Source organism: Mytilus galloprovincialis, chromosome 4, assembly GCF_965363235.1.
Source record: "Mytilus galloprovincialis chromosome 4, xbMytGall1.hap1.1, whole genome shotgun sequence".
Taxonomy (NCBI): domain Eukaryota; kingdom Metazoa; phylum Mollusca; class Bivalvia; order Mytilida; family Mytilidae; genus Mytilus; species Mytilus galloprovincialis.
In genome coordinates this window covers 87,633,865-87,657,809 of record NC_134841.1, presented here as the reverse complement: position 1 = coordinate 87,657,809, position 23,945 = coordinate 87,633,865, and positions in this window count along the sequence as shown.

The window sequence follows — 23,945 nt, the reverse complement described above, 5'->3', positions numbered from 1 at the left end:
CCTCCAACGGATGTATAACGGACACGTAACGGATACAAAACGGAAACGAAACGGACGAGTACCGTACAAAACGGACGCCTAACGGACGTTCAACGGACATTTTATCCGTTGGACGTCCGTTCAAAGTTTTGAACATGCTCAAAATTTTCCACCGGACAGAACGGACGTCGACGGATAAAACGTACGCCGGACATGCAACGGACATGGACGGACGTCTAACGGATGAGAACGGACGTCTAACGGACATGAACGGATTGAAAAAAAAGTTATCCGTTAGGCGTCCGTTCGAGCTATCCGGTAAGGTGTGACCGAGGCTTTAAACATTTCAGTTTTATCAACAAATGGAAGTTTTTAACGACCTTGACTGGCTATAGTTTTATCAATAAAGGCTTTGGTCATTGTTATAGGTAAATAATTTAATTTTGGATGTAACGCGTCTTCTGATTGGCTGACGTTATTTTGTTATGAGCTCATAGACATAATTTAGTCGTGTGACCGTGACGTCATCAACGTTTTTCTGGTTTTCTACGTTTTAAAATGGAATTTAGAATTAAATTATAAGAAATGATTGTAATATTTTTTCTGTCTATTCGAAATAACATAAAAAATGTGGTGCACACTGTTAAATAACCCGCTACGCGCGTTATTCATTGTGCACCAAATTTTTAATGTTATTTCTTCATAAAATATGTTTATAAATATTTGGTAAGCCAGCTATTTGTGGACTAAAATGTTTTGTACCCTGACAGAAGCTACACTAAAAGGAGTATTCGCAAATCACTAAATAAAAACAAAAAATATACAATCTCCTACATAATCGAAACAATTCATAGGCATACTATAAGACAACAAGAGTTATACAAGTTTAAAACTATAGTAAGACTATAAGAATATACAATACGAGACGAAGTGTTTGTTTATTAACCGGAATAAAAATTTCAAACTAGCCCTTTTGCAAGGGAAGTGTAGATACGCTAATGGTGATTTTTAGGTATGATACGACCAAACAGAACATAAGAAGAATATATTTTAATATAGGACACAGTTAGCAGAAATCATACCTTCTCCTGCCTTATCTCTGCTTTGGAATAATGGCACTTGTCTTATTGATCTGTGTTATCAAGTATATATATAGATCTTCTGGTTTAAGTTTCTAAAAGAAAGGACAAATGCATATATAGAAAACATTATTTTTATGTCGTGTTTTTTTTTTTTTTCATTGTTTGTAAAGCTGAAAGTAACAATGAAAACCAGAAGGGAAGACTCGATGACCTTGAAAAGGTAGTGAAACTTATCCAACAACAAAACCAGCGTTTAGAAAAAACTATTCAGCTTCAGCAAACGGAAATAAGAGAATTGAGAATGCAAATTTCTATGATAAACGATGAACATAATAAGGACTACAAAATCGTGTCTCGGTCGGATTTGAACAATATGATTAAGGAAACAGTATTGAAAGTGTCACTCGAAAATGGACTATTAAATTCAAACGACTCAGAAACTGGTAGCTTGAACTATAAACAACAGTTTCTTAGTAGAAAACCCGATACAGAAATTGAATTGCATGATGATGATATATCTAATAAACTAGGTGTTGCGCGTCAATACATTAGAGGACGTGTAGGGAGAGATGTAACCTCAGGTTAGTATATTGGTCAAAATTATCGACATCTACATAACATATACCCCCTCTTTAATTTCATTCATATGACAAAGAACGACCACTTAAAAGCATTTTCGTAGGAAGCTATGTGACATTTTTTCAACCAAAATCATCAATAAAGATATAAATGTATCATACATTTTTAATGTCATTATCTTTCGCTTTGCGAGGCGGCGACTGAATTAAGTAGCTTGACAATTATACGCTCCTTCAATCGTCCACAGCTAGGCACTAAGATCTTTATTTAGTGGAGTTTTAGTTAATATCAACGAAATTTAACATATAATCGTTTTGAAAGTCCATGAAAATGGCTTATCATAAAAAAAAACTCCAACATTAAAACATATAGATAAAAATAAATAACAATATACTAATAATGATTCCAGGATGGCTGTTATTGTGAAACACAGCTTCAGACAGAAACCAACTAGAAAGCCAAAAAAAAGCCTTTAGTTAGAAAAAACGTGTCTAACACTAATCATAAAATTATCTGTACTATTCCGTGACAACCCTTGATTATTATCATAATCTTGAAACTGAGTTACTACTGGACTTCTGTCCTCTCTTTGTGGATTGATCAATATATGAATCATATATCATAAAACAGTATAAATAAATACGTTACACTTCGTTCAGTTATTACGGAAGCCGATAAGGGCCATTCAAAAAAAATAAATTATGTCGTAATTACGACATAGCATGTCGTAATTTCGACATAACATGTCGTTATTACGACATCACTATGTCGTAATTTCGACATAACATGTCGTAATAACGACATACACTATGTCGTTTTAACGACATAGCTATGTCGTAATAACGACATCGCTATATATATTTAAAAGAATATGTATTATGATTGCCAAGAGACTAAATGACACAGAAATTAACAACTATAGGTCATCATAATGCCCCCAATAATTAGAAAAGCCCCCGCATAGTCAGCTATAAAAGAGGGACGGTCGAAAGATACCAGAGGGAGAGTCCCCGAAATGCTGTGTGGCAGACAGTGTTATTAATTAATTATTAGTTCCCTTGGTAAAACTCCAAATTTCATATTTAATGTATTTCATTGTTAAATAATTACATGAAGCGTAATAAGTATATATTTGTTAATTGCATAGCTTTTGATATTTGAATTCATTGGTTAAAGATATTTATTTATATTGTAAAGTTTAATTTTTGCATCGTCGCAAAATCTGTGGTACCTTCTTTGGTTACCTTCTGTAAGAAACTTATATATTTTATAGATCCCATTGAAGTTAAACAAAGTTCCGGACGTGGAAGGACTATATAGCCCGTCAAGGTCAATAAAAACTTCTATTTGTTTCAGTCCTACCAAGACAAGCCAAGCTGTCCACCTCCCTGTAAATAAGCGCAAACTACATGGCTTCTTGTAATAAGGGTGAACTGAAGTATTGATTGCTCTATATCTACTTTCAAACGGTGGGCACGATGTTCCTACAACCCCTAGGATTTAAAACAGAATCTTCAAAATTTCATCCGCAAAACAAAATAAAAATGTTAGAAAACACGAACCAATATTAAAACAAAATCAATATATGTTTTAAATTATGTTTTTACAGCTCTTCATCATTTAGTAAGTAATACCTAGTTTATTTGAGGATTAAAATAACAAAGCTATGTGAAAAAACGGATGTCCAACGTTACATTTATGAAAAACTGTTTTAACTCTTATGTAAAGTGATCCTATTTCTTATTCTCTGATCTTTTTGATTCTTGGCAGGAACAGCGACATGTGTCGGTTCTTTGTGGCGTTAAAGCCGTTATTTTGCCAAATTTCATTTGACTCGGTGGCTGCATATATATTAAGCTGGAATAAGAAAAATGTCCAACGACGTATTTCGTTAACTCAACGACTGAAAGTGAATTTTATAAGTAGATATAGCAGAAAATGAATAACAAGAGTAAGACACTAATAATATCTAACAAAAGTACAAATATTTGCCTCATTGTTCGTGAGTTCAAATATTGCTGATTCAATAAAATCATCTCTTCACAGTCGTTTTTCTAACGGTAGCCATTTTGTCCAAGTTGATATTTCATTTTCAAAGCAGTTAACGCGTATTTTTTGTAATTGATCAAAACAAAAGTTAGATACACGAAGAGTAAAAAATGCCAAGAGTCTTTTCTTATTAACTACATATTTGGGTCTTCAAGGAATAAAATGATTCCACGCATTACAAAACGGTAGCCAATTTGTCCAAACGTCTGAAAACGTCTAAAATCCGAAAGACGCTAATTTCCGACGTTACATGTGCTAAAGTTTCAATTAAATGTTCATGATAATTAACAACAAATCGTGTTATGAAATTTGGAAAAAGAGGTTGATGATTGCTGCCGAAAAAAAGAATAGTGCATGTTGCTATAGACTCCGCCCGGGGACATAGGTTCGACACAGGTTAAATTTTGCAATTTTTATTAATCGTTTATAGCTTTTAACGATTTATTCAATAGAATGGGGAAATGGAGACAAAATCACATGATCTTCGTCCAACTTTTGCAAAGACAAATTGGAGACACCAAGACAGTCCTCTAAATGTAAAATGCGAATTGAAATTTATGTTGCGGAAGTACTCTGAAATAGACAATTTAAAGTCGTCACTTCAGTAAGGTGCAATCACCAAACTGAATAATAAAAGACTAAATACCAGTTCACGGAATGTTTTAATTCGCGATTTGTCCTGCTATTCATGTTATAACTGTCGTGATGAAAGTAATTCCTGTACTATCGAAGCCGGAACTTTTCGTCAATATAAACTTGTGCATGAAATGGGGGTAATTGAAAGACGAATCCCAAACAGCGACGAAAACTGTTTCATCGAATTAATAAAAACCCGGGATTATATTAGCCATTTTCGCGGACGATCCAGGAGTAGATTACTATATTTTAAATGTATATCAGAAGTTGAACGCTATAGATGACTTGGGAAATAATTCTCAAGCCAAGGTTCAAGTAATTGAAGGGGTGTATTTCGACAACTTGTGTGCCAGGGAAAATACAATTCTATTCAAATTTAACCAAGGGTAAAAATGTCCGATTTACTTGCAGTGTCAGATATATTTGAATTGGAGTTGAATTAAGATATAGAAATTTTACAATGACAGATGATATGCACCTTGAAAGTTAAACATCCTATGATAAAAGTTTTGTACATCTAAAAAAAAATTTTTTTATTGAAAACCGTATACATGTACTTCCTCCCATCTTTCCTTCCTACATTACTTGCGACAGTTCTGCATTTTTTGTTGAAATAACTTAAAGGATAAACATTATTAAATCGAATCATTTCCACAACTTGAGGTAACTTATGATAAAATGACATCACAAAACGAACAGAACCAGAATCAACCAACATATAAAAAACCGAATAAAACTTGCAAAAATTAATCGAAGTCAAAAACCCTCTTCGACGCCGCATTTTAAGTGTAACGTGGTGTTGTAGGAACATCGTGCCCAACGTTTGAAAGTAGAAATAGAGCAATCAATACTTCAATTCACCCTTTTCAAGAAGCCATGTAGTTTGCGCTTATTGATTGGGATGTGGAAAGCTGAGTTTGCCTTGGTAGGACTGAATGTCAGTCCACATATAGTTCCACATATTATTCTTCCAAAATATTGAAGTTTTAAACGTCCTTGACTGACTATGTAGCCTTTCACAATACGTCGGTAGCTGAATGAACTTTATTAGGTTCTAAAAAATGACCTCAATTTAAAGGACAATATATATATAGACAATTATGTAGACTCAAAAAATGGTATATCAAACAGAAGACAAAAAAGGGAAAATATAGTGAATTTTGGAGAATTTATATTATTAAATGTACATGCATTTGAAATATTTAAGATCCATGGTGACCTAGCTACCAGTTTAGTAAACAGTGATTTAAATGCTAGTCTATTAGAGGGATATTTCATTTTCATTGGTAGTAGATATAGAATCTTATTTTATCATGAAGTCCAATTTGAAAATGACTTTGGGGAGGGTTGGGATCCCGCTAACATGTTTAACCCCGCCACATTATTTTTGTATGTGCCTGTCCCAAGTCCGGAGCCTGTAATTCAGTGGTTGTCATTTGTTTATGTGTTACATATTTGTTTTTCGTTCATTTCTTTACATAAATGAGGCCGTTAGTTTTCTAGCTTGAATTGTTTTACATTGTCTTATCGGGGCCTCTTATAGCTGACTATATATGCGGTATGGGTTTTGCTCATTGTTGAAGGCCGTAGGGTTACCTATAATTGTTAATGTTTGTGTCATTTTGGTCTTTTGTGGATAGTTGTCTCATTGGCAATCATACCACATCTTCTTTTTTATATTTGGGAATGAAGATGTAGTAAAGGCTGAATGCCAGTTTTAGTCTTATATATGTACTTTATAATTTTAGTCTTACATGTATATTATTACATATACATGTGTATGTATAAAGTGCATATATGTATGTGTACATATATCACTGATTTAGTGGCAATGATAACTAGACACTGACAAGTCTTCAATGGTGGATCCAGAACTTTTCATGTGGGGGGGGGGGGGGGGGCAGTCATGCTTCAGTGCGTGATTCCCTATATAATCAACCAAATTTTTCCCATAAAAAGGGGGGGCGGCCCCCCTGGATCCACATATGGTCTTAGATAACATTTTATAGTTAAGAATATTTTGTCAGTTGACTAAAACTAGATGGAGGTGTGTGTGTTCTTATTTCCAACAGAGGTACACTCAACATATATCAATATGTGCATTAAGCAAATTGATAGTTGCTAGATACTGAATGATTATACCACAAGAAAGTTTTAACCTGTGGCTGTGCATATTTATACTTAAAATACGATAAAAAAATCATGTCTTTTTCAGGACTTCTGAATCCAACCATGTAGTATGGAATGTTCTTGAGATATGGTTTTGGTCGATGGATGTTCACGAAGGACCTGTAGTACAAAGTATATCACTGGATTTAGCTCTTTGTCTAAGTGTATTATTAAATTACTTTGCTTTGAGCTCAGTTCATTGTTATGCAATTCTTTCTTTGTAAAATAAAGATTTGACAAGACAACTCTCATGTACAAGGATTTGTCAAAGTAGTATCACCTCTTATGTACAATGTAAGTATTAGGGAGATAAAAGCATTCTATTTTAATTTGAACCAAACATATTATGTTTGTTCAATTATGTTAAAAAAATGATAAGCTCTATCTAGGCTTATCGATTTCTTAAACTATATTTCATTGTTGATGCTTGAAATTTTTATACAACCACAGAAATTTTTGCGGTCCTAAATAGGTATCCTGTCGTCGTCGTCCGAAGACAGATGGTTTCCATATAATAACTTAACTATAAGCAAAAAGAAATAAATCAAATTATAACACAATGTTTATAACCACAAAAGGAAGCTTGGGATTGATTTTGGGGGTTATAGTCCATAAGGTTTAGGTTCCAAATTAAAGGTGCCCAAAACAAGCATTAATTTAGTGTCAGTACAAAAAGTTGTGTATAAGTATTTCAATTGCTCTGAAATTGTACCATAATGTTTAATACCATAAGTAGAAGGTTGGGGTACCGGTATATTTTAAGGGTTATTGGGGCAAACAGTCGAGGAATTGAGGGCCAAAAACAAGCATGTTTGTAGAGTCGAGACCATAAATTGTCCAGAATGGTTGTTGAATTACCTAAAACCAATGCTTTATGAAATCTTCTATGAAAATTAGAGTTGTCTTTCTCTGTCCAGAATAGTAGTTTAATCAACTTAAATTAATGCTTTATACAATATACAATGCAAAATTCACTTTACTACCAACTGATAAATTAAAGCAGTCTTTAATAACCATTCAGTGATTACAAGCACTTTGATTATCATTCTAGGGTTATGCCCTTTTACAAATGGAAACATTGAAGAATTATTTAGTCTTAACTTAAGTTTGTTTTAACTAAATCTAGTGAACCATACCAAAAGTAAGCAAATACATATGAAAAAGATGTGGTATGCTTTCCTGTGAGACAGTTCTCCACAAGAGACCAAATTACACAGAAGTTAACAACTATAGGTCACTGTACGGACATAAACAATAAGCAAAGCCAATACCGCATAATCAGCTATAAAAGGCACCGAAATGACAATATAAAACAATTCAAACGAGAAAACTAATGGCCTTATTTATGTTAAAAAAAATAAACAAAAAACTTATATGTAACACATAAATAAACGACAATCACCGAGTTACAGGCTCCTTATATCATGTTCTCAAATCTAGATATCATCTCCCATATAGAAAAAAAAACGCGTGAAAAAATTAATCTATCATGTGTTGCTTTCCTGGATACAAAATGTATCAAAAATCAGATGTAGAACATGTTCTATCATAATCATTCGGTAACTAGTGTTATTACTGTCTCCTCCATGCCTGTCTTGAACATTAAAAAAAAATATTAAATAAATAACAGTTCTAATGCTCAGGTTGGTTGTCACCGTGCAACACAGTTAATAATATAAAAAAGAAGATGTGGTATGATTGCCAATGAGACAACTATCCACAAAAGACCAAAATGACACAAACATTAACAATTATAGGTCACCATACGGCCTTCAACAATGAGCAAAGCCCATACTGCATATATAGTCAGCTATAAAAGGCCCCGATAAGACAATGTAAAACAATTCAAGCGAGAAAACTAATGGCCTCATTTATGTAAAAAAATGAACGAAAAACAAATATGTAACACATAAACAAACGACAACCACTGAATTACAGGCTCCTGACTTGGGACAGGCACATACAAAAATAATGTGGCGGGGTTAAACATGTTAGTGGGATCCCAAGCCTCCCCTAACCTGGGACAGTGGTATAACAGTACAACATAAGAACGAACTATAAAAATCAGTTAAAAAAGGCTTAACTCATCAGATAGACAAAAAAGTAACACCATAACGAAAAAACATACAACTCCTTTTGTCATAAGGCACTGTCAAACATCCAAACATACTATCCACACTCATCTGTGTCCACACTTGTTAGGTTCTATAAAATATATAAGTTTCTCACAGAAGGAAACCAAAGAAGGTAACCAAAGATTTTGCGACGATGCAAATATTAAATTTTACAATATAAATAAATATCTTTAACCAATGAATTCAAATAGCAAAAGCTATGCAATTAACAAATATATACTTATTAAGCTTCATGTAAATTATTTAACAATGAAATACATTAAATATGATCAAATTTGGAGTTTTACCAAGGGAGCTAACAATTTATAAATAACACTGTCTGCCACACAGCATTTCGGGGACTCTCCCTCTGGTATCTTTCGTCCATCTTTTATAGCTGACTATGCGGGGGCTTTTTCTAATTATTGAGGGCATTATGATGACCTATAGTTGTTAATTTCTGTGTCATTTAGTCTCTTGGCAATCATAATACATATTCTTTTATATATATGGCGATGTCGTTATTACGACATAGTGATGTCGTTATTACGACATGTTATGTCGAAATTACGACATAGCGATGTCGTTATAACGACATGTTATGTCGAAATAACGACATCGCGATGTCGTAATAACGACATGTTATGTCGTAATTACGACATAAAATATTTTTTTTGAATGGCCCTTATCGGCTTCCGTAAGTTATAGTATATAAAGTTATCAAATAGGTTAAAGCTTGAATCGGTTTGAAGATAATTCTATCTAAGGATATCTTTTTTCAGGAAAAATACATTTGAGAAGAGCTATCTATACACCGAATCAAATTGTTGCATTTTATGTTTATCTAAGCCACAACGAGAATGCACCAAGTGTACATCATCCAATGGTTTTTGACACCGTAATGACAAACATTAAAGGCGCATATAATAGGTTTGATGGCATGTTCAACGTTCCGGTCAGTGGTGTCTATGTATTCACTTACTCTATTCGATTCGGTTGCCATGCCGTCGCTTCGATGGAAATAGTGAAAAACGCCAATGTCGAAGGTGTTATCTACATCGACAGTGAAGAAACATGTGACCATGAGCAGGTTTCGTCTACAGTAGTTATTTCTTCTAGTACTGGAGATGTTGTATTTATCAGAACTCATTCAACTTTACAAATTCAGGGTGGTATAGTTAGCCGCACGTCTGGAAGATCTTCATTTGCTGGTTGGCTTCTATCAAACGACAGTGCAAAGTAACTACCAAATCCATGTTGGAATAACATGACACAACAAATTAAAGGTTAATACCTTGTAGTTCTATGATTGACATTTTGTATTTGTATTTCCTCCTAATAATTTAAACATTGGAGCTACATATAATCAATTCTTTTATTGGTCTTTATTAATATTACTTTTACTGTTTGGTTTGTTTGAGGTGCTATCCATTTGACGTGGCTCTGTACTTATGCATCCCGTCATTGTATTGTTTGCATTATCTTTCATATTTGCTTTGTCTGTGTGGCTTTTTGTGTTTCTTTGATACATATGACGTGGCTCTGTACTTGCACACCTCGCTATTGTGTTATTATTCTATCATAATTTTGTATTTTGGTCTTTCATATTTGCTAATACTTTGCCTATATGCCTTTTTGTGTTTCTTTTATACATATTGACGTGGCTCTTTTATAGAAGAAATACACACTATACCTATAGACAAGTGGCAAGAAGGAAGTATTAACTTCTAATTGACATTCTGCAGAGGATATGCCTTAAGAACTATAAACTATTTTATTTTCATACTTTGAACGACAAAAATATTTTATATCTCCGTCTGTGTGAAGTTTACATTATGTAGTCAGGCACGCGATTATGCGTAAGAGCCATGCTGATCTGGCCTTTCGGTCCCAGTGCTGAGGGTCTTTCAGTCGTTTATTGGTGGATTTGATATACATAAATGAAATTCATAAATAAGAGGGCGGTGTATGGGGTTGTTGGGTATGCCTGTTTTGCTTCTTTGTTGGATATTTATTAATTTCAATTGTTATTACTGAGGATACTTGTGGTACTTGGCCGTCTTGTCAATATTGTTCATGATTTTCTCGTATTCTTGTCTTTCGTTTTTGATAATGTGCTTTGTCTACATGCCTTTTGGTGTTACTTCGAAAACTTGTGTGTTGCTTGTCTTTCATTTTTACCTTTCTTTGTCTATATGCCTATTTATGTTTCTTTGTTACATATATATGACGTGGCTCTGTACTTTTGCATCCCGTCATTGTGTTATTATACTATGGTAAATTTGTGTCTTCTTGTCTTTAATTTTTGCTAATATGCTTAAAATTGAGAATGGAAATGGGAAATGTGCCAAAGAGACAACAACCCGACCATAGAAAAAAAACAACAGCAGAAGGTCACCAACAGGTCTTCAATGTAGCGAGAAATTCCCGCACCCGGAGGCGTCCTTCCGCTAGCCCCTAAACAAATATATATACTAGTTCAGTGATAATGAACGCCATACTAAACTCCAAATTGTACACAAGAAACTAAAATTAAAAATAATACAAGACTAGCAAAGGCCAGAGGCTTCTGACTTGGGACAGGCGCAAAAATGCGGCGGGGTTAATATAAAAAAGAAGATGTGGTATGATTGCCAATGAGAAAACTATCCACAAAAGACCAAAATGACACAGACATTAACAACTATAGGTCACCGTACGGCCTTCAACAATGAGCAAAGCCCATACCGCATAGTCAGTTATAATAGGCCCCGATAAGACAATGTAAAACAATTCAAACGAGAAAACTAACGGCCTTATTTATGTAAAAAAATGAACGAAAAACAAATATGTAACACATAAACAAACGACAACCACTAAATTACAGGCTCCTGACTTGGGACAGGCACATGCTATGAGATCTCCACTCTCCCCTATACCTCTAGCCAATGCAGAAAAGTAAACGCATAACAATACGCACCTTAAAATTCAACAATAACAAAACCTTAGAGAGAAGTCCGAGTCTGATGACAGAAGATGTAACCTCCAGACTTCAATTAAACTGATTGAAAGCCGCATTATGTCTTCATCATATGAATACCAGGCACAATCCTTCCCGTTAGGGGTTTAGTATCATACCATCATAACATATATGAGAAGAACATAACCCGTGTCTTGCCACCAACTGGTTTTTAAATAAATGTGTTTAGTTCCGATGCAAAGACCCTATAAGTGAATCAATATTAACGCCAAAATATGCAATCTTTAATGACCTGACAACAGTATCGTTACTATATCCCTTCTTAATAAGTCTGTTTGAAGGTTTTGTTAGCTTCTGAGGTGAATACTGACATTGTTGTGCTTCATAAAGAATATTTCCATAAAATATTGGATGTGAAATACCTAAACGTATAAGAAGTCTGCGTGGTGAAATTTAGTAAATGTTTCGACTAGTTTGTGATATCGAAAACCCTGGAGTGGTGTAATTATTTTTCAGTAATACATAAATTTCTCTCGTTAAAATCTAAAACATTGTTGCATATACGAGCGAATCGTGCGAGTTGAGATATATAAACACCGTAAGATGGTGACAAGGGAACGTCACCATCTAAAAATGGATAATTAACAATAGGAAATGAGAAATCATCTCTTTTATTATAAATTTTAGTATTAAGAATTCCGTTAATGATATAGATATCAAGATCGAGGAACATGACATGTCTGATTGTTTTGTTCACGCATCGTTGTCAATATAATGGAATTTGATGCGACTGCCATACAAGTGAGAGGTATAGCTGCTATGAAACCAGATTCAATACATCATATTCTACATGAGTAAACATGCCTGTACAAAGTCAGGAATATGAAAGTTGTAACCCATTCGTTTGATATGTGTTTGAGCTTTTGATTTTGCCATTTGATTAGGGACCTTCCGTTTTGAATTTTCCTCGGTGTTCAGTATTTTTGTGATTAAAACTGTTGGTTAAGAACAGAAGACACCTCTTAACCATCTACCTCGGCTTGTAATTTATTGCATTTGAATAGTTTGCTAATGCTTGGTATCATTTTAAGCGATGAAAGTTTTTACATTGTTTTATTTATTTTTTGCAAAGGAATGAGAATGACAATGATACTCGACATTAGGTTGTTTTAATTGTTAGATAGTTTGTTACGATTTGATGCTCGACATTAGGTTGTTTTAATTGTTAGATAGTTTGTTACGACTTGATGCTCGACATTAGGTTGTTTTAATTGTTAGATAGTTTGTTACGACTTGATACTCGACATTAGGTTGTTTTAATTGTTAGATAGTTTGTTACTAATTGATGCTCGACATTAGGTTGTTTTAATTGTTAGATAGTTTGTTACGACTTGATGCTCGACATTAGGTTGTTTTAATTGTTAGATAGTTTGTTACTAATTGATGCTCGACATTAGGTTGTTTTAATTGTTAGATAGTTTGTTACGACTTGATGCTCGACATTAGGTTGTTTTAATTGTTAGATAGTTTGTTACGACTTGATGCTCGACATTAGGTTGTTTTAATTGTTAGATAGTTTGTTACGACTTGATGCTCGACATTAGGTTGTTTTAATTGTTTTAAAAATAGTTTGTTAAGACTTGCCAGTGAACTGTATGCGCAACCAACCATGAAATATATTTAACTGTTGCGCATACATATTTAGTCTGTCAAAACACTTCGATATATTAATTGAAGGAGGTGAGGGTCATTCTTGTAGTGTGTGTTTGTCAGTTTTGTCACGTCTTTTCGCGTTAAAGATTGGTTAATCGCCATCTTCCTCGAAAAAGTGTAAGATTCCAATGCAGGCGGAAAAAAAGTTTTTCGTTTCTTGTGCAAATTTTAACCACATAATGTGCGTATTTTCGTGCACACTTCTCTCTTACATTGATTGATTGATTGATTGTTGCTTAGCGTCCAGTGGCAAATATTTCATGCATATTCAGGACGAGAACTATTTGGACTGCCACTGAAAAATGAGGGTATATTGGAAAGGGCAGAAATTTTGCCTTGCAACAGGCCACCTACGGACCCCTCAAAGAGTTGTTGCAAGGGTTCTTAACGTGCAAAGAGCGTGGCAGTCTCTTTACACGAGGCATCGGATTTAACGTCCCCAATATGACCGGACGTGACTGCGAACTTGATACATCCCGCACAGCCAAACGGACGTCCCACTTCGGCAAGCGTTTTACTGCCGGTCGGAAGAAGACCAAGTGACCATATTTCTATTCCCCAGTCACCCTTGGGGGGGCTTCTCTCTTACAACCGCAATAATAAATAGTTACTTTTATGATAACTATACTGTTTTGTACAGGTTTCGTTTTTTTATACTACTTCTTAACTTACATAGTGGTTATTATGATTATCTATGATACATTACTGACTGTTGTAGTTTTTGTCCCCTGTTTCAAACCTAATGACTAAAACACATTCACACGAAGTTCATTATTTACCCTTTTTATGAGTAAAATTAGAAATAAGTAGCTTGACAATTGAGTGATTATGATTACCATATAAAATAACAATTAATCTGTCAACAAATAGCTAAATTTTAATTAAAATAAAGAACTAAGCACTTTGTTTGTTATAGGAATAATGATAAACTTTTCAACGAAACAACTGTATGATATTTTAAATAGCCAATAATACACAAGTGCACGTTCATAAGCACGTCCATCTGTCGTCTGCTTCGACTAATCACCCTTTAGTGTAGAGTGTTAAGTGGTACTTAACTAAAATGCTTCCTCTGGTCTCCTCTGTAATATTGGTTTTGCTCTTAAATGAAATTCCAGGATGTGCAACATAAACAATGTTAAACAAAATAACTTTATAGAAAGGTTCAGGATATCATATCTATTATTAATTTGATGGATTTGGCTCCACTTAATTGATATAACATTTTATGTAAAGGAAACCGGTAGTTTTGCTATTTTATTTTTAATCATGTTACATTCATAAAAACGCAGTTTTCACAATTCCAGAAGTTTGTGTTCGTGACTTATAGTATTGCAACAAGGTATTCGTGTGTCAATAAAAAAATCATTTTTATAGAATTTATTTTCTGAACCTTTCTTCACGTGATAATAAAAAGAGTGTACTATTCACCAATATAGTTGAAAACTATCTGTTTAGCTTTTTGTTTAAATTATATGCAAAAGTAGGACCATAAGTATTAATATCCGGACCAAGACAATAAAATATTTCGTGAGAATAAATTCTACACTGGACAACCCATTCCAACTTCCTTGGTACTACAGACCATTCCAAAAAGGATTAAATAATTAAGTGTTAATCCTATGTCATTAACTACAAAAACATCTCGTGTCTGTATTTAGAATGATCATTTTAACAAACACGTCCATATGCTGGCTTTTATTGCTCTCTTCCTAACCGGATTATGTTCATTAAACCACCAATTCATTTCCATTCAATTTATCATGTGATCAATACAATCCTAAAGTTCCAACATTGGATCCGGAACACGTATGTATACACGCATGTTCTATTGTACGTGGAAATAGGGGAATATCGAACGAGTATATCTTACTCTCAAACGAAAAAAATTTAAATATTGAAAGTCAGAGAGTTGCATTGCACCTTAAGGTACTTGTTATTTTAAAATTTAAAAAAATTAAATGAAAGCAATAAATCTAAATTAACAAACTATGTTTATGGCACACCGTTAGTTGTTTTGTTTTGGACTATTTAGAACTTATTTTCTTGTAAACACATTTTCAATGCTATTGATGAAAACAGTCTGCCGGTATACAAATATATAGCGATGTAAGGGTTATAAGTCAATGCGATAGCAACCCAACAACAAAATTAACAAAAAACCTACACAGAGAATCGATTCAATTTATAGACTTTTAAGAGAGTCGGGTAATTTTACCTACAGATGTCTTAGTTTGAAAATCGTCTCATTTGTGTAAACTCACACTTCTCTTGTGCCATTATAACCAACCGACTATTATTCTGATAAGAAAGTCGCATTTTCTAATGAGCCATACACGAGGGTTAGAAAATGCATGGAAAGTCAGATTTTAAATTCGATGTTAACCCAGTGGAGGTACAGCAAGTTTAGTCTTTATTTTGAATTTTGTCCTTTCTAAGATGACCTAAATATAGTGCTTTGAAGAACTTTTAAAATGCTATTAAAATTCTACAAAACTATAATCTAAGACCCGAAATAAGATTGTAATACCAAATATAATCTTAAAAAGTCAGCGTAAATAAAACATTATGTTTCAGAAATTGTGGTATGCTAACGATATGAAAAACAAATAATAAAATGATTAAAATAATCAGTGACTAAATATATGTTGAGTGAATCACTTGACGTTAAGTCTTTTGTTATCTTAACGTTTACTGAATATTTGTGTCACAGATGACCACCTGTATCTTCCACTTAGGGAGCTACCATTGGATTTTAGGGGGAGGGGTCCCGGACTAGGATGAAAAATTTTGTCCTGCCTTTTAAGTTAGTTTTTATTGGCTTACCCTTTTTTTTTTATTACTTAAGTTGTTTTCTGCCATTTTTTTTTTGCCAAATTGTTCATCCTGCCTTTTTTTCCACTCAAAACTCCTGTCCTGTTTTTTTTTAAATTTCACACTAGCCCCCTCCAAAAAAAATTAAATCAAATGGTAGCTCCCTTATCGTCATCTTGAAAGGTGGCAGATAAGTCTTTTACCAATAGCTACTACAGTATAGGAATATTTCATTAGCGATGGAATGATGCGCATTGGTACGGGAAATAAAAAACCCTCTGACGCTCTTGACCAAACTCCTTGTTTTAAATTGTCTTTGTCCTTGTAAAACAATCTTTCTTAAATAACATCATAACTTCATGTTTCTGACAATAGATTTGTAAAAATCAAGTCACTTTTTTCTATTTCACTTAGAACTAGCCAGACTCTAGTTTACCTAGTCAGAGTCAATGCAGAAATATGCAGCGCACTGTCATCAGTTTCATATGCATTTATTTTATTAGGCCGTATTTCACCAAATATGAATCACATCGTAGCTGAAAATTGCCACTGCGTGTAATTTGAAATGAAAGTAAAACTGACAACGAGAATGCCAATAGTAATAACAATTAAAATTCAATTCTTATGGAATAATTGGGAGGTCTTTCCATTCATATTTTTTTTTTAAATATACTGTCATAAATACATGCATGTATTGATTGGTTGGTTGGTTGATTGATTGATTAAACACGTGGGATAGGGTCTCTTGAAACAAGCGAAAAAGAAACAAAAGAGATCTTGGATCCCGTATTAAACACATGAGACGGAAAAATGCATGCAATGATTGATTGATTGGTTGATTGATTGATTGATTGATCGATTGATTGATTGATTGATTAATTGATTGATTAATTAAGCACGTGGGATATGGTCTCTTGTAACAAGCGAAAAAGAAACAAATGAGATCTTGAACCCGGATTAAACACATGAGACGGAAACATGCATGTAATGATTGATTGATTGGTTGGTTGATTGATTGATTGATTGATTTATTGATTAAACACGTGTGATATGGTCTCTTGTAACAAGAGAAAAAGAAACGAATGAGATCTTGGACCCCGTATTAAACACATGAGACGGAAAATGCATGCAATGATTGATTGATTGGTTGGTTGATTGATTGATTAATTAAACACGTGGAATATGGTCTCTTGTAACAAGCGAAAAAGAAGCAAATGAGATCTTGAACCCGGATTAAACACATGAGACGGAAACATGCATGTAATGATTGATTGATTGATTGGTTGGTTGATTGATTGATTTATTTATTGATTAAACACGTGGGATATGGTCTCTTGTAACAAGCGAAAAAAAACCAAATGAGATCTTGGACCCCGTATTAAACACATGAGACGAAAAAATGCATGCAATGATTGATTGATTGATTGATTGGTTGGTTGATTGATTAATTAAACACGTGGGATATTGTCTCTTGAAACAAGCGAAAACAAACAAATGAGATATTGGACCCCGATTTAAACACATGAGACGGAAACATGCATACAATGATTGATTGATTGATTTGATGGTTGGTTTTTGTTTGTTTGTTTGTTTGTTTGTTTGTTTGTTTGTTTGTTTGTAAGTTAGTTGATAAAACACATGGAACTGAGCCACTAGGATCATGCATAAACGGAACTGAAAGCCTAGATACTATACCTGAACACATGGGATTAAGCCTTTGAGATATCCCTTAACAAGTAGTAAGGTCAAAGGTTAATGTCAACCTACAAAAGCATTAAAACACACATAAAACTCTTTAAATAGTGCCAAAAACACATAATTTACATCTTTCTATATGACCTTGAGCTTTGACCTTGGTAAAGGTCATAGTCGACAATGTCGTTGCAAAAGACCCTATGGGTCTAAGACCTCTTGTTTAAGAGTTTTGCCTAAATTAATAATTTTTTTTTATAAACCATCAATTGGGGTTATGTCCCTTACACAATGGTAAAACCAATACAGTCATAACCCTTACAAAGTTGCCCCTTGAAGTACCACGCATTTTTCACTATTTAAATTTTCTGAATCTATAACCTTTCAAAAATTAAAGGGAAATCAAAGACATATAAAAATCTAAAATATGACCTTGACCTTTGAAATTGACCTATATTTTCAAGTTATGATCCAATGATCTCAAATCAAAAGACCCTAGGTCTTTACAACTTACGGTTCATCAGATACCTATGCACACCTAAAAGTAAAATATTCAAGGGGAAATAACTCCTATAAGAGGTCACTGGATCGCTTCGGTTAAAATTATTTAAAGTTGCGAAATGTGGCAAGGAACATTTAAAAAAAAAATATTTGCCGCTAACTCTTATTTTATGAAGAGTAGCGATAACAATGGTTTTTGTAATTTGGGAGATAACTCCTATTAGGTAAATAGTACACTTTGGTTCCACTAATACAAGATAGATTTGATCAAATCGATACTTGATACCAAAGATCATTTGGATATGTCGCGTACTTTATTTGATTTTTGACTGTAAAAACGGACGATGAAGAAGAATAATAAACACACGAATAACATTAAGGTATTTCCATTAAGACCGTAATAGTAACAATAAGATACTTTGACAATGACAAAACTCTTCTAAAGGGGATGTTGAGTATATGTTAATAAAAAAAAACAATCAGAAATTGATACAAGTAATAAAATGATTTTTTTTAAAACTTACTACTTTCTTCCTTAAAATTTACTTACTTACTTACTTATTTCGTTACATACCTATATACTGGTTAACTTACTTACTTACTTATTACTAACTAACTCACTGATCTACTTACTTATTTGGTAACTGGCTAACTAACTTACTTATTCATTTCCTTATAAAATACTTTCTTACTTATTTAGTTTCTATCTTACTGACTAAGAACTTACTAATTATTCACTCACTACTTAATTACATATTTAATAAATGCCGGACTTACTCCCTAACTTACTTACCAAATACTTACTAACTAACTAACTTACTAACTTACCGTCACTATATGATTTACGTCCTTACAATTTACCTAATTGCCTATTTAACTACTGCCTCATTTACTAAATTTTTTCATTTTCCTCAAAATTTACGTACTTACTTATAAACTACTGGCTAACTAACTTAGAACTTACTAAAAGCTTGCTTACTCATTTACTTCATTACAATTTACTTACTTACAAGATAACTAACTTACTTATCAAGAGCTTACTTACTTTTACTTATTAACTCACTCACTACTTACTTTCTTACTTAACTAACTTACTCATTAATTACTTATTAAGTTAAGTAACTTACTCACTAACTTAATTACTTACTAACTTGCTTATTCATACATACTCATCGATTACTTACTTATCTATTTTCAAAATTACTAACTAATTACTTCGAACTTACTTATTTATTACTTTCAACTAACTTATCGAGTAAGTGACTTACTTTCTCGCAAACTTACTGACTTACTATCCTACTAACTTACGCACAGCTGCATATATACAGTACAGCTCTAAATAGCCTCCGTGTTTAACAATAAATCTAACAGAGATTTCAAAAATCTTGCGTCAACAACTTAACTCAAATAAACACCTAACAAAACGCAGCATATTCTGAAATAACGAACAACGCTGACGAGATTCCTATCATAGGATCGACATATGAGCATTGGGGGGGGGGGGGGGGGGCAAACTAGTCTTTTAAGTCTATCAAACAAATAAATTCACTGTTATAATACTACGTGGGATTCGAGAAATCAGGAAACAAATAATTAAAAACGATTTTAAAAAGATAAAGTAAAATTAAAGTGTTGAGCCAGTTGTTCAGAATTTTAATAGCAAGCATTATATTTGAACTATTGTTGCATAAATAATCTTGAGACTAGATTTATCGTAAATTGTTAAAGATCTACGATCAATTTTATTCGTAAGATTTGTTTATGAACCATAGACAAAATTATCTTATGACTAAAATTGTTGACAGTTTCCTCCAAAAATATATCTGTTCAATATTCATAATATAGACTTTTCGATGCAAATTCTGCAATATCCAAAACAAATTTACATACATATTATTTGGACATGCAGCAATTCCTTCAACCAACACCGTTAACTAAAGAGTAAGAAGTCGGGCGCATAATTTATAACGTTCACCAATTCATATTTCTTTGATCAAACAAAATTCATAAACATAAAAAAAGCTAATGTTGTTTTTTTCCATGCTCAATATCATAACTGTCATGCGAATGCAATAATATTACAATAAATTCAGTTGCCTTTCAATTCACCATTAATTTATTGCTAACAAAATAAACAGCTATCAACAAAACAAACAAAAAAACAATATAAATTACGTATAATAATAGTACTGAACATCAATTTGGTTTTGCATTGGTAGGGATGGGAACACGACAGGTCTCATTATGTCACAGTCCCCATAGAGTCTCTTCCCATCCTTTACCAAGAGAGTTACGGCACATTTCTTACCCGGATGTGGAACTGACTGGTCACAATGAAGCTGTCGACGTTTTGTTTTGTATCGTCTATTTTGGAACCATATTTTTATCTGAGTTTCTGTTAGTTTTAGACTTTTGGCCAAATCTGTTCTTTCAGGCCCCGATAAATACCGTTGATGACGGAAACGTCTTTCAAGTTCGAACACTTGTGCATGTGAAAACGCTGCACGTGACCTCTTCTTATGAGATTTGTCCACTTTCACATCGTTCGAATCTTCATTGTGCAGATCTGAAAGTAAAAGAGCACCATATTTAAAAATATCACATATCAAAATGCAACTATATCAGTCGGTTATCTCTTTTTTTATTTGATCTATAATGATATTTATCTCGTAAGTACATATGGCAATACAGTTAAACAAGTCAGAAGTTGATAGTGTTTTTCACTATACAGTGTGTTTCTTTATAGTTGTTTTGTCTTTAGATTAACAAACTGTGCAGCGTTGACTTATATTTAGTTCGAAGCAGGTCATGTATATCACCAGAACACCACTTAAATTCATTAAGCATTTGATAAATTTCCTTTCGGTGACCTCTTTTTTTCAAAATTTAGAAAATAGCTTTTGGTCGTGTGCTTTTATTCTATTGACTATGACTTGAATCTAAAAAAGAAGCATACTGATATGACTCGGACCTCATTTCTATACAAATATATCAGCGATGAATTTCAAGAATTTATTTTTTGTCAAGAAGTTTATTCATGTATCATGCGCAACAACTATAAGAGTATATGGGTCGGATGAAAACAAAACAAGTCCTACGAAATTATGAACCGTATAAGTAAAAAGAAAGGTAAGGTAAGATGCAAACGAAAGTTCTTTTAAAACTTAAAAGGAAAAGAAGACAGGCAGACATGATGGTATTCCCTACTAGGTACCATGGATAGGGGTTTCAAACAAATTATGTTGTTGACAACGTTATCGTTAGCCAAAGACTACAAACACACAAAGTATAAAACATATCAAAACAATAACAAACAAGAATGTGTCCAAAGTACACGGATGCCCCACTCAATCATTTTCCATGTTCCATGGACCGTGAAATAGGGTAAAAATCTAATTTGGCATTAAAATTAGAAGGATTATACTATAGGGAACATGTGTACTAAGTTTCAAGTTGATTTGACTTCAATTTCATCAAAAACTACCTTGACCAAAAACTTTAACCTGAAACTTCCATTTTCATTTTCTATGTTAAGTGGACCGTGAAATTGGGGTCAAAAGTCTAATTTGGCTTTAAAATTAGAAAGATCATACCATAAGCAACAAGTGTACTAAGTTTCAAGTTGATAGGACTTCAGCTTCATCAAAAACTACCTTGACCAAAAACTTTAACCTGAAACTCCAACTTTCATTTGCTATGTTCAATAGACCGTGAAATTGGGGTCAAAAGTCTAGTTTGGCTTTAAAATTAGAAAGATCATATCATGAGCAACAAGTGTACTAAGTTTCAAGTTGATTGGACTTCAGCTTCATCAAAAACTACCTTGACCAAAAACTTTAACCTAAAACTCCCACTTTCATTTTCTATGTTCAATGGACCGTGAAATCGGGGTCAACAGTCTAATTTGGCTTTAAAATTAGAAAGATCATATCATAAGCAACAAGTGTACCAAGTTATAAGTTGATTGGACTTCAGCTTCATCAAAATCTACCTTGACCAAAAACTTTAACCTGAAGCAGGACGGACGGACGAACGAACGAACGAACGAACGGACGGACGGACGAACGAACGAACGAAGCCACAGACCAGAAAACATAATGCCCCTCTACTATCGTAGGCGACTATGTGGCTTGAACCAAGATAAGTCAGTATGACAAACAAGTAAATTATTACTACTGTTTTGTTTTGCTTTGTCCTTTTTTCATTTTCTCACATAAAAATAAAATAATCTTGCAGAACTACTTTTAGTCACTGTTTACCCTAGTATAAATACAAAGTAGCACAATAATAATTAAAAAAAATACATTTATTTTAATTTATTCATTCGTTCATCAAGGTTTTTATTCATTATACTGCATTTCATTAAATGTTTAATTTGTATATTTAACACATTATCATTATCACTGCACCATGGCCTAATACCAGTTAATAATTTGAAAAATAAATGTTTGGATGACGAATTATGTGAAAACACTTAAGCGTGTGGGTATAAACGTAAGATAGGAATCAACCCAACAAAAATCGTTCACAGACCTAGCAATCTAACTGCCATCAAGCCATCTATCAGACCTTCAACAACGGAATGAAACAGAGATAACAACAACAATTAAAAAATAGCGAAAACTTAAAATGTTCTTACTAAATCGGCGTCGACGTATAAACACATGCACGTAAATGTGTGAAACTACAAGTTGGAAAACACGCTCTAATGCTACACTAGCTCGTAGTAAAAATTGTGTAAATTTATTTATCAAAATAAAATACATTATTTAAATAATTGAAGCTGTAACACAAGATTGTGCAAATAAATCATTTTTGTTTTTGAATAGTTGAATAAAAGAATTCAATAATGTTTTGTAGAAAAAAATGATACACATATGTAATACAAAAACAAACAAATTATTTTATCGAAATAAGTAGAAAATATTAATTGTTTTTGGCGATTTTTCCCAATTTCAACATTTCTTCCTTATAATATTTGATTGTAATACTCGTGTTTTGTTGTTGTTGTTATGTCCTCATTTAATGTCTAATTATAAAGCGATGATATATTGAAATAGCATACACTATAAAAGGCTTGCAGTTTTTATAACGTTTAGATATAAGGCCATGAGTTAAATATGATTTAATAACTATACAGGGCAAATATCAGTCCTAGTTTATCTTCTTAAAGTAAGAGTGTCTCTCCATGCACAATCACTATCATTTGGACATTTTTAAATTAAAATTCTTGATATTTTTTGTTATAACACGCTTGCACAAAAAAATGTAAAACTGAAACATTTTTTAAAAACTTTATAAAATCTACCAAAAAAATAATTTACTGTAAAGTTGTAAGTTGCATATGCAAAGGAACATGCGCGGTTTATCTCAAGCTCACATTTTAATCTCTCCGTTATTATTCGGGGATTTTAAGGGATTTTTTTTGTTACTTCAAATTGAATTTGAAATGTACCAAATTAATTCATTAAATTGTCCAATGCCTTGGAGAAATTAGTCTCAATATCTTAAGATAATTATGAATACATTTTTTGGGTTTCATATATCAAGGATTTTTCACTATACAAATTCCTTCATATATTTGATAATTAATTTTAACTTGCGCAAACAGACACAATATATTATGATATTTTTAAGACGTAATAATTAAAGAACAAA